Source organism: Dendropsophus ebraccatus, chromosome 14 (genome assembly GCF_027789765.1).
Source record: "Dendropsophus ebraccatus isolate aDenEbr1 chromosome 14, aDenEbr1.pat, whole genome shotgun sequence".
Classification (NCBI taxonomy): Eukaryota; Metazoa; Chordata; class Amphibia; order Anura; family Hylidae; genus Dendropsophus; species Dendropsophus ebraccatus.
The window spans coordinates 5,517,198-5,534,582 of record NC_091467.1 but is presented as its reverse complement, the minus strand read 5'-3'; the positions used below and the strand labels follow the sequence as shown (position 1 = coordinate 5,534,582).

Genomic DNA, 17,385 nt, shown 5'->3' with positions numbered 1-17,385 from the left:
CCCCAACAATATACCATGAGAAACTAGAGGATATGACTGAATGTAGCCCCTCCATCCCTGACTACAGAGACCCCAGATCACATAGGGATCCCCCAGATCTACACATACAGATCCCCCCCCACCCATCCCAGACTACAGAACCCCAGATCTACACATACAGACCCCCCATCCCTGATCACAGAACCCCCAGATCTACACATACAGATCCCCCCATCCCTGACCACAGAACCCCCCAAACTACACATACAGATCCCCCCCATCCCTGAACACAGATCCCCCCCATCCCGGACTAAAGAACCCCAAGATCTACACATACAGACCCCCCCATCCCTGACCACAGATCCCCCCCATCCCCAATTACAGAACCCCAGATCTACATATACAGACTCCCCTCAGCCCTGACTACAGAACCCCCAGATCTACACATACAGACCCCCCCAGCCCCCGGATCTCCACCACTGATGGTGAAATAATGGTAGAAACTGCTAATCCCCAAGATGATGGTTATAGCCCAAGTGATGGACAGAGGTGATCTTGGCATCAGTGGTGGCTGAGGGGGTAGTTGGTCTGGAATAACCCGCACATTTATACTGCCTGGTAATAAAACAAATGTCCAGCCTTGTGAACGAGACCATTTACCCCACAGCCAGCGTCTCCACACATATACAGAGGCTACCTGTGAGATATATGGGGGTAGGGCAGACTTGTGTGCCCCGACATGCATAGCGTGTGGTGGATGTGTGGACTGCACATACTTCTATAGAAACCATATCACACGCTTCCTCATTCCTGATACTGAACATGGTGAAACGCGATATCGGGTCAGGTGTTCTCCGGAACACGAAACACACAACAAACCGTCTAACATACCACAGAGGATTAGGCTGTTTGTGAGGCTACACATTTCTTGTGTTCTGGTTGTTAGCGCAGCCACGGATGGTCAGGAGATATTGTTATGGGACTATAATCCCCTCTCAGCTATGACAGGTGTGATGGGACAGAAGTGCGGGCCCCCGAGGAGCCGCCGGGTCACAGCCCGACCTTCAGCTGTTCTATCAATGATGGCCGCAAGAACCCAAGATCGGGATCATTCACAAAGACTGACGGTAGATTTTAACTGCATAAGCGTCCTGCCTGTAAAGTATCTGGTTATATCTCGTTGGCGCCAGATCGGGGTGCGGTCTAATGTGCCAGCACAATGCGCAAAAGGTATCAACAGTCTGTAAAATCACAGCTGTATAAACCGCCTTATCCTTACAGCAAATACAGGTGAAAGGGGTTGTACACCACTTCCTGCAGGACATACAGCAGCTGATAAGTACTGGAACGCTGGAGATTTTTTGACTAAAATAAATTACAAATCTCTGGCACTTTTTGGCAACATCTGATTTGAAAGAAAAGAATTTGGTGAATAAGCCCTTTAATTTAGTGTAATGTAATCTACATGTACTGGGCTGTATATACAGGTGTAGGCATATGCACCATCCCCATCTATGTGCGGGTCTCCTCACACATACATGATACAAGAGGAGGACGCAGCGTCTGACAGGGCGCTATACATTACTTTTATTGCAATCTTTTTGGGTGATCTTTCTCCTTCTTCGCTTTCGTCTATACTGACAAGACACAGAGGTTTATGAGAGTGCGGCTGCTGGCAGCGAGGAGAGACGATGGCGGAAAGCCGGCCTGTGTGTACAGATTGTCTGTCGCTCCGTAAGGAGACAAAGGTTATTTGATCTGCGAGCTGCCATGACGCCTTCCTCACAGCGCCGGGTTTGCCCTCTCTGCTCCATGCACAGTACCTGAGGCGCTCTCCCGTCTCTGGGCTTAGAGGTGGGTCCGCAGTATTTTCTCACCCTTATCAGTTTCCTTTTTAGCTACAAATGAAAATATTTACTCCCGCCCCTCATATACACAGTATTATCCCGCCCCTCATATACACAATATTATCCCGCCCCTCATATACACAGTATTATCCCGCCCCTCATATACACAATATTATCCCGCCCCTCATATACACAATATTATCCCGCCCCTCATATACACAATATTATCCCGCCCCTCATATACACAGTATTATGCCACCAGTCATATACACAATATTATCCCACCGGTCATATACACAATATTATCCCGCCGGTCATATACACAATATTATCCCGCCCCTCATATACACAATATTATCCCGCCCCTCATATACACAATATTATCCCGCCCCTCATATACACAATATTATCCCGCCCCTCATATACACAATATTATCCCGCCCCTCATATACACAATATTATCCCGCCCCTCATATACACAGTATTATCCCGCCCCTCATATACACAATATTATCCCGCCCCTCATATACACAATATTATCCCACCGGTCATATACACAATATTATCCCTCCACTCATATACACAATATTATCCCGCCCCTCCTATACACAATATTATCCCGCCCCTCATATACACAGTATTATCCCGCCCCTCATATACACAGTATTATCCCGCCCCTCCTATACACAATATTATCCCGCCCCTCCTATACACAATATTATCCCGCCCCTCATATACACAGTATTATCCCGCCCCTCCTATACACAATATTATCCCGCCCCTCCTATACACAATATTATCCCGCCCCTCCTATACACAATATTATCCCGCCCCTCCTATACACAATATTATCCCGCCCCTCCTATACACAATATTATCCCGCCCCTCATATACACAATATTATCCCGCCCCTCATATACACAATATTATCCCGCCCCTCATATACACAATATTATCCCGCCCCTCCTATACACAATATTATCCCGCCACTCATATACACAGTATTATCCCGCCCCTCATATACACAGTATTATCCCGCCCCTCATATACACAGTATTATCCCGCCCCTCATATACACAATATTATCCCGCCCCTCATATACACAATATTATCCCGCCCCTCATATACACATTATCATCACACTGGTCATACATACACACACTATTAGGACGCCAGCAGCATATTAGATGGGAGATAGCAGTGGCCGTTCTCTGTGGCTGCAGACATTATTATATTACAGGATACCCAGACTCCCCGATCTATCCTCCAACATGACAAACTGAGTAACTGAGGTAGATGAGGGTGGCGGGGCAGAGCAGACGGTGATACGGGTGTCACACTACACAAACATATTGGGGCTCGAGTATCAGAGACTACCAAGCCCGACAGCGCTGTCTGCCAATCGTAATCTGAAGAATACGCAGAAAGTTCCAAAGACACAACTAGAAGCCTTATCCGCTGTACATATCCATAGCCTATACTGGGCATATCCCAGAGAAGTGATGGCCGTGTGCACGGCCGTACTCTGGTAACACATCACAATGTACAACAGCACATACACTGGGGAGATATACAGCACAGCGTTATCCCCAGCGCACAGTGACTACTACTCTGTCCTTACACAGGTAACCTACACTCCACCCTATACGCAAAGAGTATTGTGCCCCTCTGCACTGGGGCAGCGTCTGCAGAGCGTCACTCCCAGATAACTTCATATACCGGTAAGTGATCAGTAATGTAATAACATACAATGCGTCACATTGTGCAATCATCTGCAGAGACACCCAAGTTCCGTACATCCACATATAATCTACAATACGCCTGTATCCAGAGACGCATAACCTCACTGACTCAGGCCGGAGCCCTGTATACTGCCTGTATCCGGGGACGCATAACCTCACTGACTCAGTATGTATTGTACAGGCCGGAGCCCTGTATACTGCCTGTATACAGAGACGCATAACCTCACTGACTCTCAGTATGTATTGTACAGGCCGGAGCCCTGTATACTGCCTGTATCCAGAGACGCATAACCTCACTGACTCTCAGTATGTATTGTACAGGCCGGAGCCCTGTATACCGCCTGTATACAGAGACGCATAACCTCACTGACTCTCAGTATGTATTGTACAGGCCGGAGCCCTGTATACCGCCTGTATACAGGGACGCATAACCTCACTGACTCTCAGTATGTATTGTACAGGCCGGAGCCCTGTATACCGCCTGTATACAGAGACGCATAACCTCACTGACTCTCAGTATGTATTGTACAGGCCGGAGCCCTGTATACCGCCTGTATACAGAGACGCATAACCTCACTGACTCTCAGTATGTATTGTACAGGCCGGAGCCCTGTATACTGCCTGTATCCAGAGACGTATCACCTCGCTGACTCTCAGTATGTAATGTACAGGCCGGAGCCCTGTATACCGCTTGTAACCAGGGACGTATAACCTTACTGACTCAGGCCGGAGCCCTGTATACCGCCTGTATCCAGGGATTTATAACCTCGCTGACTCAGGCTGGGTTCACACTACGTATATTTCAGTCAGTATATTTTAGTCAGTATTGCAACCAAAACCAGGAGTGGATTAAAAACACAGAAAGGATCTGTTCACACAATGTTGAAATTGAGTGGATGGCCGCCATATATCAGTAAATAACGGCCATTATTTCAATATAACGGCCGCTGTTCTAAAATAACAGCAAATATTTGCCATTAAATGGCGGCCATCCACTCAATTTCAACATTGTGTGAACAGAGCCTTTCTGTGTTTTTAATCCACTCCTGGTTTTGGTTGCAATATGAGGACCACAATACTGACTGAAATATACTGACAAATATATATATACTGACTGAAATATACGTAGTGTGAACATAGCCTCAGTATGTATTGTACAGGCCGGAGCCCTGTATACCGCTTGTATCCAGGGACGTATAACCTTGCTGAAGGAGACTGATCCTGGGTGCCCGCGGGGAGGGAGGTAATATAAAGTACAGCACAGTCCATTAAGGAGGTAACGTTACATGTCCACGCAGGACCCGGAGCTACAGGCAGCTATGGAACTCCATTAACCCAGTAGAGTCCAGACGTCAGGTTGGAGAGAAATGTGTCGGCCAGCTGTTCTAACACTCGACATGATGAGAGAATGAGCGCTGTATAAACTCCTCACTGCCTGTTATATAAACAGCAGGTGGGATTACGGCAGTAATGAAGGCCAGGATCGCTCAGTCTCTAAGAGCGTCTTACTGACGGACACAAGTGCCGTCCTGCGTTACTGACAATTAGGATTAACTGCAGCAATTACTTTATTCTGCATTTATGACCCTGAGGAGGCTGCAAAGTCCCAGCATCAGAGGGGGCTGCCATGCCCCACAGCCACTTCTATACAGATTGTATGGATGTGGTCAGCCGTCTACTCCACCGCCCACGGGAGCTGCTGGCCGCCTACTCCACCACCCATCTACTCCACCGCCCACGGGAGATGCTGGCCGCCTACTCCGCTGCCCATCTACTCCACCGCCCACGGGAGATGCTGGCCGCCTACTCCGCTGCCCACGGGAGATGCTGACCGCCTACTCCACCGCCCATCTACTCCACAGCCCACGGGAGATGCTGGCCGCCTACTCCACCGCCCACGGGAGATGCTGGCCGCCTACTCCACCGCCCATCTACTCCACAGCCCACGGGAGATGCTGGCCCCCTAGGCTATGCCAGGATATATGCTGGCACAAACTTAGTGACACTTATGTGCAATTGTTTAGAGTGGGAATATACACCATATATATACATATATATACACATACATTGTAATTCACACTGAACTGCGCCCCATATTGTTTAAGCCAGTATGTTACATACAGAAGGATAGGCCGCCTCTTAAGGCCCTATTGCACAAAGCGATTATCGCCCGTATTCGGTTGATCTGAAACTATCTGCTGAAATTCTACACAGATTGCGCTGTGCACTTAACGATGTGAACACGGCTCAGGACACCACTCCTCTATAGCACAATTCTCCGCCTCGGACGGCACCACCTCTCTACAGCACAAAGCTCCGGCACTGCTCCTCTATAGCACAGCGCTCCGCCCAGGATGGCACGACTACTCTAGCCCACAACACTCCGCCTAGGACAGCACCACTCCTCCATAGCACAGCGCTCCGCCCAGAACGGCACCACTCCTCCATAGCACAACACTCTGCCTAGGACGGCACCACTCCTCCATAGCACAACACTCTGCCTAGGACGGCACCACTCCTCCATAGCACAACACTCTGCCTAGGACGGCACCACTCCTCCATAGCACAACACTCTGCCTAGGACGGCACCACTCCTCCATAGCACAACACTCTGCCTAGGACGGCACCACTCCTCCATAGCACAACACTCTGCCTAGGATGGCACCACTCCTCCATAGCACACCGCATCTGCCCAGGACGGCACCGCTCCTCCATAGCACAACACTCCGCCTAGGACAGCACCACTCCTCCATAGCACAACACTCCGCCTAGGACGGCACCACTCCTCCATAGCACACCGCATCTGCCCAGGATGGCACCACTCCTCTATAGCACACCGCATCTGCCCAGGATGGCACCACTCCTCTATAGCACAACGCAATTGGCCAGGACGACACCACTCCTCCATAGCACAACGCATCTGCCCAGGACGACACCACTCCTCCATAGCACAACGCATCTGCCCAGGACGGCACCATTCCTCTATAACACAACACTCCGCCCAGGACAGCACCGCCCCTCTCTAGCTACAATAAACTGATGGAATTTTCTGGCCAAGATAATAGATGTTTATTGGGTCATCCATGTTAGTGACATGTGCCGCATGCATTTTATACTGTCCTCTGGAGGACATCGTGTTGACGCTTGGCAGCTCCAGGGTGGAATGAGTAGGAAAATCTTTATAAAAACTAATCGAATTTATGGATCTGCTTTAAAGCTGCAGTGCAGTAAAGCGAGAGGTTTCCAAGTCACAAAACCTTACTAATAGGTCAGCAGATATATTATTGGTGTGTACTGTCCTGTGTACACGATAGGTGAGCAGATATATCATTGGGGTGCACCATCCCTTGTACAGTATAGGTGAGCAGACACTATTACACAATGGAATGACCTCAGCAGACGCTTGTTGACTTTTATGCTGAGCGCCATTTTGGATTTACATTATTGAGGTGTTAGAAACAACCCCCCACCCCATGTGTAACTCTTGTGACAGGGATGACTGAGATACCTCCTGCTCGGCAGCCTCATACATGAAATTCAAGAATTGCAGTAAAATAAGCAGAGATGTCAATCACCCAGATCTACCCATAACACTCAGCGCTTTCATGGGAACAGGCTGTGAGTGACAGCCTTCATCTGAGAAGATGGTTGACTGGGGGACATGTGTGAATACAGAAACTTATAAGGAACATGGTGGGCAGAGACGCCCCCACACGGACACTCCCTGACACCCTTATATTCATCCTTTATAACTACATTTCAATCACAAAAATATGAAACAGGAATATTTTGCCAATCAACAAAGCTCGCCCTGTGCAATGGCTCACAAAGCGCGAAATCCCATGTGTTATCCGCTCCATTATGAGCGGCCCCATAATGAGAGAACCCCAATACTTGTGAGGAGCAGTATCCGCTCCACTATGGGTGTCCTATAATGAGAGAACCCCAATAATTCTGATGCTGAGGTAGAAGCTCTCTCCGAGGCGTTGTTACTATACACACAATTAAATGCAGCGACTAGAACGCTATATAGCTGCAAGCTGAAAATACCAGAAAACAGGAAAAACACGGACACTCAGGCGTTAAACCCTTAACAAAATGCACTCAATGGTTCTAAATCCACAATCACCTCCTCCTGCAAAATGGACACAGGACGCTCTACAAATACAGGACCCCTACCAATACAGGGTGCTCCACAAATACAGAGTGCCCGCCATGTACAGGACGCTCCACAAATACAGAGTGCCCGCCATATACAGGACGCTCCACAAATACAGAGTGCCCGTCATATACAGGACGCTCCACAAATACAGAGTGCCCGTCATATACAGGACGCTCCACAAATACAGAGTGCCCGTCATATACAGGACGCTCCACAAATACAGAGTGCCCGCCATATACAGGACGCTCCACAAATACAGAGTGCCCGCCATATACAGGACGCTCCACAAATACAGAGTGCCCGCCATATACAGGATACTCCACAAATACAGAGTGCCCGCCATACACAGGACGCTCCACAAATACAGGAAGCCCGCCATATACAGGACGCTCCACAAATACAGGGAGCCCGCCATATACAGGACGCTCCACAAATACAGGAAGCCAGCCATATACAGGACGCTCCACAAATACAGAGTGCCCGCCATATACAGGACACTCCACAAATACAGGAAGCCCGCCATATACAGGACACTCCACAAATACAGAGTGCCCGCCATATACAGGAAACTCCACAAATACAGAGTGCCCGCCATATACAGGACACTCCACAAATACAGAGTGCCCGCCATATACAGGACACTCCACAAATACAGGAAGCCCACCATATACAGGACGCTCCACAAATACAGGGAGCCCGCCATATACAGGACGCTCCACAAATACAGAGTGCCCGCCATATACAGGACGCTCCACAAATACAGGAAGCCCGCCATGTACAGGACGCTCCACAAATACAGAGTGCCCGCCATATACAGGACGCTCCACAAATACAGGAAGCCCGCCATGTACAGGACGCTCCACAAATACAGAGTGCCCGCCATATACAGGACACTCCACAAATACAGAGTGCCCGCCATATACAGGACGCTCCACAAATACAGAGTGCCCGCCATGTACAGGACGCTCCACAAATACAGAGTGCCCGCCATATACAGGGCACTCCACAAATACAAAAAAAAAAAAAAAAAAAAATACAATAAAATAAAAATTATATATATATATTTTTATGATTTTTTTTGCCTGCGTGTTCTCAGTCTACGCCTGCGTGTTCTCAGTCTACGCCTGCGTGTTCTCAGTCTACGCCTGCGTGTTCTCAGTCTACGCCTGCGTGTTCTCAGTCTACGCCTGCGTGTTCTCAGTCTACGCCTGCGTGTTCTCAGTCTACATCTACGTGTTCTTTGTCTATCCCTACTTGTTCTCAGTATATGTCTATGTGTTCTCCATAATAATCCAGCAGCCTTGATAACGTGCCATATATGTGGATACAGTAATAACATTTATGGAATTGTCATTCACATTTCTAACGTTTTTCTTACACGTGTGAATTCACACAGTATTTTTGCTCAGTACCTTGGTCCTCATATTGCAACCAAAACCAGGAGTGGATTGAAAACACAGAGAGCCTATGGTTACGCACTGCTGAAATCTAGTTGATAGCCGTTATTTTATGACGAATAATTGGAGTTATTTCATAACAACGGCCAATGTTTTAAAATAATGCCAATTATTTGCCATTAAATGAATTTTCAGCAGTGTGAGACCATAGCCTCTCTGTGTTTTTAATCCACTCCTGGTTTTGGTTGCAATATGAGGACCAAAGTACTGAGCAAAAATACAGTGTGTGAACATAGGCTAATGAAAGTCTAAGAATCCTGATAGAAGACATGATGGACTCCAGGCTGACCACCTGAGGACGGGGAGGTAATGTCATCACTTTAGTGATGTGGTGTCAGGATGTTGTGGCCGCGGTTATTTGTCACATTATCAGCGGCAGCATAGTCTGAACACTCACAGCGGAGGAGCTATTGTCTCCAGCCCGGCCGCTCGCTCGCAGCCTCCAGCTCTGCTGGGTGAAGCCGGCGGCACAGAGGTGTTTGTGATCAGGATTCCTTTCTGTCATCAGCGCACTATTTGCTAAATCCACAGGACGCTCCTGCGTTGGTTCAGCCATTGAGGCGTTTGTTTTACTAAATCCAGCGTTTTCCTCTTCTAACAAAGAAGTCATTCTGGCGGCATCCAGGGCTTCTATATTATGATAACAGGAGTGTTTCTCCTTCTCATCACCGCTCATTACCTGCGCCAAGAGCCGCCGGATAAACACAACCAATCTGTGTAATAAAAAACATTCCCTGGAGGAACAATCCTCTCCGCAAACTGATTACAAGTCAGGGAAGGGGCACGTGAAGAACGGCATCAAATTGTCATCAGCTAGAAAGCCGTAAATAGAATTATCTCTTATTTATTATTAGGATTTCAGCTCCTGAGAACAGAGCGCTTAATGAGGGTGGCATTAGATTAGCTCTAATAAGTTTCAGTGTAACGCAATTACCATATATTGTATGGAGGGTAATCCGGAATTACCAGGCTATACTGGTGCCCCTCACATCGGCCACAAAGCAGCAAGATAGGAAAGTATAAAGCCCCCGGATTCCTGGAGCCGCTCTATACAATGACCACACAACAGTAGCACATTATCACACACAAGTCTGCTCTTCTACAATTAGTCTGGAATTAAATACACAACCGGCTGCAAAATTCAATTGCAAAATTAATTCCCAGATGTAAAAAATTCCAAACAAATTTAATAGAACTAAAAAACGGGAGAAATTTATATTAGAGCTGCTAAAATGCGGTATGATACAAAGGGATATACACGAATCTCACAATAACTATGCTGTAATATACAAGTATATACAGAGTGTATGTGTCATTTATCTGACAGTGACTTTACTATAATACATAAGTATATACAGTGTTTACATGTAAGTAATCTCACAGTGACTATACTATAATACATGGGTATATACAGTGTGTACATGTAAGTAATCTTACAGTGACTATACTATAATACATGGGTATATACCCGAATCTCACAATGACTATGATGTAATATACAAGTATATACAGTGTGTATGTGTCACTAATCTCACAGTGACTATACTATAATACATGAGTATATACAGTGTGTACATGTAAGTAATCTCACAGTGACTATACTATAATATGCAAGTATATACAGTGTGTACATGTAAGTAATCTCACAGTGACTATACTATAATACATGGGTATATACAGTGTGTACATGTAAGTAATCTCACAGTGACTATACTATAATACATGGGTATATACAGTGTGTACATGTAAGTAATCTCACAGTGACTATACTATAATACATGGGTATATACAGTGTGTACATGTAAGTAATCTTACAGTGACTATACTATAATACATGGGTATATACAGTGTGTACATGTAAGTAATCTCACAGTGACTATACTATAATACATGGGTATATACAGTGTGTACATGTAAGTAATCTCACAGTGACTATACTATAATATGCAAGTATATACAGTGTGTACATGTAAGTAATCTCACAGTGACTATACTATAATACATGGGTATATACAGTGTGTACATGTAAGTAATCTCACAGTGACTATACTATAATACATGGGTATATACACGAATCTCACAATGACTATGCTGTAATATACAAGTATATACAATGTGTATGTGTCACTAATCTCACAGTGACTATGCTATAATACATGGGTATATACACAAATCTCACAGCGGCTATGCTATAATATACAAGTATACACAGGGTGTATGTAATTAATCTTACAGTGACTATACTATAATATACAAGTATATACAGTGTGTATGTGTCATTTATCTCACAGTGACTTTACTATAATACATGAGTATATACAGTGTTTACATGTAAGTAATCTCACAGTGACTATACTATAATACATGGGTATATACAGTGTTTACATGTAAGTAATCTCACAGTGACTATACTATAATACATGGGTATATACATGAATTTTACAGCGACTATGCTATAATACATGAGTATATACAGTGTGTAAGTGTCACTAATCTCACAGCGGCTATGCTATAATATACAAGTATATACAGTGTGTGCATGTAAGTAATCTCACAACTATAGTATAATATGTGAGTACATGTAAATAATCTCACAAGGGCTATACTATAATACATGAGTATATACATGTAAGTAATCTCACAGTGACTATGCTATAATATACACCTATATACAGTGTGTACATGTAAGCAATCTCACAGTGACTATATTATATATACACGAATCTCACAGCAACTATGCTATAATCTCACAGGGGCTATACTACAATACATGAGTATATACATGTAAGTATTTTAACAGTGACTATGCTATAATACATGAGTGTATATATATATATATATATATATATATATATATATATATATATATATATATAAAAAATAATCTCACAGTAACTATGCTATAATATACACGTATATACAGTGTGTCCGTGGAAAAAATCTCACAGTAGCTATACTATAATACATGAGTATATAACTATAACACATGAGTATGTACTGTGTGCATTTAATTTGACAGTGAATATACTATAATACATCAGTTTATAAAGTGTATATTCTCACAGAGGCTATACTATAATATAAGAATATAAAGTGTGTACATGTAAATATCCTCACAGGGGCTATACTATAATATAAGAATATAAAGTGTGTACATGTAAATATCCTCACAGGGGCTATACTATAATATAAGAATATAAAGTGTGTACATGTAAATATCCACACAGGGGCTATACTATAAAAGTATATGCATAAACAAATAAATCTCACAGTAGCTATACTATGATACATAAGTATATCACATGTGTACAGCTAGATAATCTATTTCGTATAATAGGTGAGTATATGTAAATAATCGCACAGGGGCTAGACTATAATACATAAGTAGATAACGTGTACATGTAAATAATCTCACAGTGACTACAATACATGAGTATATAAAGTATAAATAATCTCATAGTAAATATAAAGTGTGTATAGGTAAGAAATCCCACAGAGGCTATACTATAATACATGAGTATATAAAGTGTAAATAATGTCATTGTAAATATATATTAAGTGTGTGTACCTGTAAGCAATCTCACAGTGACTATAGTATAATATATAAGTATATACAGTGTGTACATGTAAGTAATGTCACAGTGAGTATAGCACTATACTAGAATACATAAATATATAACGTAAGTAATCTCACTACTATAATACCTGAGTATATAACTATTTTACAACACAAGAATGTAAAGGTTGTACATGTAACTAATCTCATAGTGACTATACTATAATACATGAGTATATAAAGGGTGTACACAACTATTCTCACAGTGACTATACTATAATACATGAGTATATAACTATACTATAATACATGAGTATATAAAGGGTGTACACGTAACTTCTCACAGTGACTAATATAATACATGAGTATATAAAACGTGTATATTTAAGTAATCGCAGAGTATATAAAGTGTGTATATGTCATATGAGGATATAAAGTGTGTATGTCATATATGAGCATATACAGTGTGTACATGTAAGTAATCTCTCAGTGACTATACTATAATACATGAGTATATACACAGTGCGTATGTGTCACTAATCTCAGAGTGACTATATTATAATACATGAGTATATACACAGTGCGTATAAGTAATCGCACAGTGACTATACTATAATACATGAGTATATACACAGTGCATATAAGTAATCGCACAGTGACTATACTATAATACATGAGTATATACACAGTGCGTATAAGTAATCGCACAGTGACTATACTATAATACATGAGTATATACACAGTGCGTATAAGTAATCGCACAGTGACTATACTATAATACATGAGTATATACACAGTGCGTATAAGTAATCGCACAGTGACTATACTATAATACATGAGTATATACACAGTGCGTATAAGTAATCGCACAGTGACTATACTATAATACATGAGTATATACACAGTGCGTATAAGTAATCGCACAGTGACTATACTATAATACATGAGTATATACACAGTGCGTATAAGTAATCGCACAGTGACTATACTATAATACATGAGTATATACACAGTGCGTATGTGTCAGTAATCTCACAGTGACTATACTATAATACATACAAGTATATAACGTGTGTAGGTGTAATATATAGGGAAGATGAAAGGATTTCTTGGTGGCTCCGTTTGCGGATGCAGTAAATGAGTCTGATGCGGGGGATAAAGTAACGGGAATGGATTTAGGATGAAGTAAAGCAGTTCTGAAGGTGAAAGTCTAATAACTTCCTTATAAGATTCCGCTGCCGACTTCAAACCTCCTGTACAGTCCTGCTGCTGCCTATAGAAGCCCCGTAAATCACTGGAAGGAAAAGTCCTCGTGAACAGCTGGCAACCCATTCCCCCTTTATTGCCTTTATGGACTTAAAACTCAACTTAGAAATGATTAAAAAGCTCTGTTAAAGATTAGAATGTAAGCGGCGGCGGTGGCGGCTTTCCCCGGCGCGGCCTGACGGGCGTAAAACGTTATTGAATTGTAAGGATTAATTGGTCTTTAATGGAAATGATTAGTGCTCTCTGCTCCGGGTTATTTTATTACATCCAGGACGCTCCGGCATTTCACTCCGCTTTTTCTTTTCTTTTCTTTTTTTTTTGCGGCAGTAAAACTTCCTTGGGCTCCAGTACAACAGAGACTTTTTAGGAGTTTGTGAACAGGGCCGATCGTGGGGTCCAGTACAACAGAAGAGACTTTTTCCAGTTTGTGAACACGGCCGATCGTAGGGGTCAGGTACAACAGAAGAGCTTTGTGTTTTGCTCCTGATGTTTAGATGTGCGGTTGTGTTCACATTCGTTGCGCTTTCTGTGACTGTGCGGTGAACACCGTCTGAACATCATGTAACAAAATCTAATTCTTATTATTTGTTTTGTGTAGTAAGAATAGTAAGAATAAGACCGGACGCCTGAGGGATGGCCCCTGTATATAAAGGCTATAATCTAATGATAACTATACACCATAGTGTCCCATCACAATTGCCACTACAACTGCTATTTACTGCTATAGGACTAAGCCAGAGGCCAGGGGTAGATGCACACTGGAGCCCAGCACTTACCACTGTCCAGAAGAAGACGACCCTCAGTGTTCTCCAGCCAAACCAGTGGTGTCTGCTCGCCGGGCAGCCAGTGGAGGGTGAGGAAGAAGAAGGAAATGTCTCAAGATTGAGGCTGAGACGGTGCAGACTCCCTGAAGTGATCAGGGAAGGAGGGAGCAGCTTCCTCTTAGTGGTAAAGTGTCCTGAATCCCATCAGCTGTGCATAGAAAATACAAGTGATGAACAGGGCTGCTCCTGCTGTCCAGGTGCTATGCTGGTGACTGCCCTCTACATCTACAGGAGGGGGAGTAGTATGGACAGGCTGTGAGCACACAGGGGGAGGAGGGAAGGGGTGTGGGAGAGACACAAGGAAGGGGTGGGTGGCTTCAATCCCAAACACACAGGTCTCCAAACCCATTGTAAGACAGGAGGACACTACTCAGGACAAAACGTCACCACACCTACCCCAGCTCCACAACTCCATTCCTATCAGTCCTTCTTTAACCATTTATTGGCCACATTCGGTTATCCTTGGAAATTTCTATGGAAAGTAAAAAGAGAAAAATATATACATATAAAATCCCTGCAAAAGTCCTCAACACCAAGCGTTAGGAGTTTACAAGCTACACCCTGGCGTCTTTATGTTATTCCTAAACCGTTTTTGGGTCCACACGAATGTTACCAGCAGTAAACAAGTTAAGAATGAATCACCGGCGTACGGAAAGGGGGGGAGAGTGACGGGCGTCCTAGTTTGGGTTACACTAAGGAGTCTTTTGGTTTGTTGAATTTATTCTCCTTTTTTTCAGTGAGTAAACATCTGAAACTGTAAAAATACATGGATGTAGGATGAAGGTTCCCGCAGCTGCCAGCAAGAAGGTATAGAGCTCCGAACAGTGCAGAGAACCAGGTCCCTCATCATTCTGGGGCCGACGTCCTCACACACCGATACGGACGCCTTCCTATCACACCACTGATGGCGGTTAGATTCATGGACTCATGGCGGTTTGTACAGCATGATATATATATATATATATATATATATACACACACACAGTATATGATATATATATATTCCCCTGCACAACTTGTGGGGCTTCTCAATGTCACACAGTACAGACAAATATGAAGAATGAACCAAATTACAAAGCCAAAGCGGAGAAATCAATTTGCTTGTTGTGTCCTTGTAGGAGGCAAGTCAGAAGACGCCATGTCTCACCGTATCCATACGGTTGTCACTTATAAGTGTATATAATAGAATAAGCCTCATTAAGGGTCCATTTACACAGAAAGATTATCTGACAGATTTATCTGCCAAAGATTTGAAGCCAAAGCCAGGAATAAATTTGAGAAGAGGAAAAATCTCAGGCTTTCCTTTATGACCTGATCTCTGTTTATAGTCTGTTTTTGGCTTTGGCTTCAAATCTTTGGCAGATAATCTTTGGCAGATAATCTTTCAGTGTAAATGGACCCTAATGCTGCGTTTACACGGAACAATTATCGTGCAAATTCGCACAATAACGATCGAATTCGAACGATAATTGTATGTGTAAATGCTGCGAACGATCAAACGACGAACGAGAAATCGTTCATTTTGATCTTACAACATGTTCTAAAATCGTCGTTCGTCAAAAATTCGCAGATCGTTCAGTGTAAACAGTCGTTTGCCGATTTAACCAATGTGTGAGAAAGGCTTATGCTGCGTTTACACGGAACAATAATTGGCCCGAACGATGTCGGAGTACCGATTTTTTTTCATAACTATCAGCATTTAGACGGTACGATATATCGTACAGAAAATTCGTTTTGCGGTCGCTTAAGCCTATCTCGTACATAGGAAAAATTGGTGAACGACTGTTTACAGGGAACGATATGCAAATTTTTTGCGAACAATGATTTTAGAACATGTTGTAAACGCAGCATTAAGCGATCGCAAAACAATCGCAAAACAGATTTCCGTACGATATATCTAAACGCTGACCGTTATGAAAAAAAAATCGTTACTCCGACATCGTTAATCGTACGATCGAGCCAATTATTGTTCCGTGTAAACGCAGCATAAGTCTTGTTGGTCAATACGTATCTACAACAAAAACAATGCAAGCAAATGCCAGGGTGTGAGCATGCTGGGGGCTCTCCTGGGTGCAGTATGTCCTAATGCAGCAATTCACCCCCTGCATGTAAACTCTCCAAATACCCCCTGAACTAACACCTAGGGATTCAGTAACAGATATGTTCCATTTCTTTAGCTCCCTGCCATCTACAACATGGGGAGAAGGGAGCGAGGCTCTGAGGCCACACTCTGCACCTCTGTGTTGGGATGTGATCACATTTCCTCACAGAATTGCTTTTCGGCACGGCAGGACACTTCGAGAGGCTGATGTTATATACTTGAGGGGTTTTCAGTCAGCTGATCGTCGGGAGCAATGATTTACAGCAGGGCTGTGATTGGCTGCTATAGGCGGATCAGATAAATCTGGGCCCCTGACCTCCTATCCTAAGGGCCCTATTACACGAAAAGATTATCGTGTAAAAAATCATAATACTGTTCAAATTCAAGTGATAATCTTTTTGTCAGTACGAAGAAAAAGATCAAACAACTAACGAAAATTCTTTCCTATGTA

At 43.6% G+C, this 17,385-nt stretch overlaps 1 protein-coding gene across 6 annotated transcripts in view; it reads right to left on the bottom strand.

The window, feature by feature from the left end:
* EYA2 (EYA transcriptional coactivator and phosphatase 2) overlaps positions 1 to 17,385 on the bottom strand; it is a 107,518-nt gene that overhangs the window by 77,530 nt on the left and 12,603 nt on the right. For 3 of the 6 annotated variants that reach the window (XM_069952398.1, XM_069952393.1, XM_069952392.1), the window contains exons 2-3: positions 15,230 to 15,305; positions 14,786 to 14,981 (exon numbers count right to left, since the gene is read on the bottom strand). The exons of the other annotated variants lie outside the window; for them this stretch is intronic. The gene's annotated coding sequence lies outside the window, so the exon portion shown is untranslated. The remainder of the gene's footprint in view (positions 1 to 14,785; positions 14,982 to 15,229; positions 15,306 to 17,385) is intronic. 6 annotated transcript variants of the gene reach the window in all.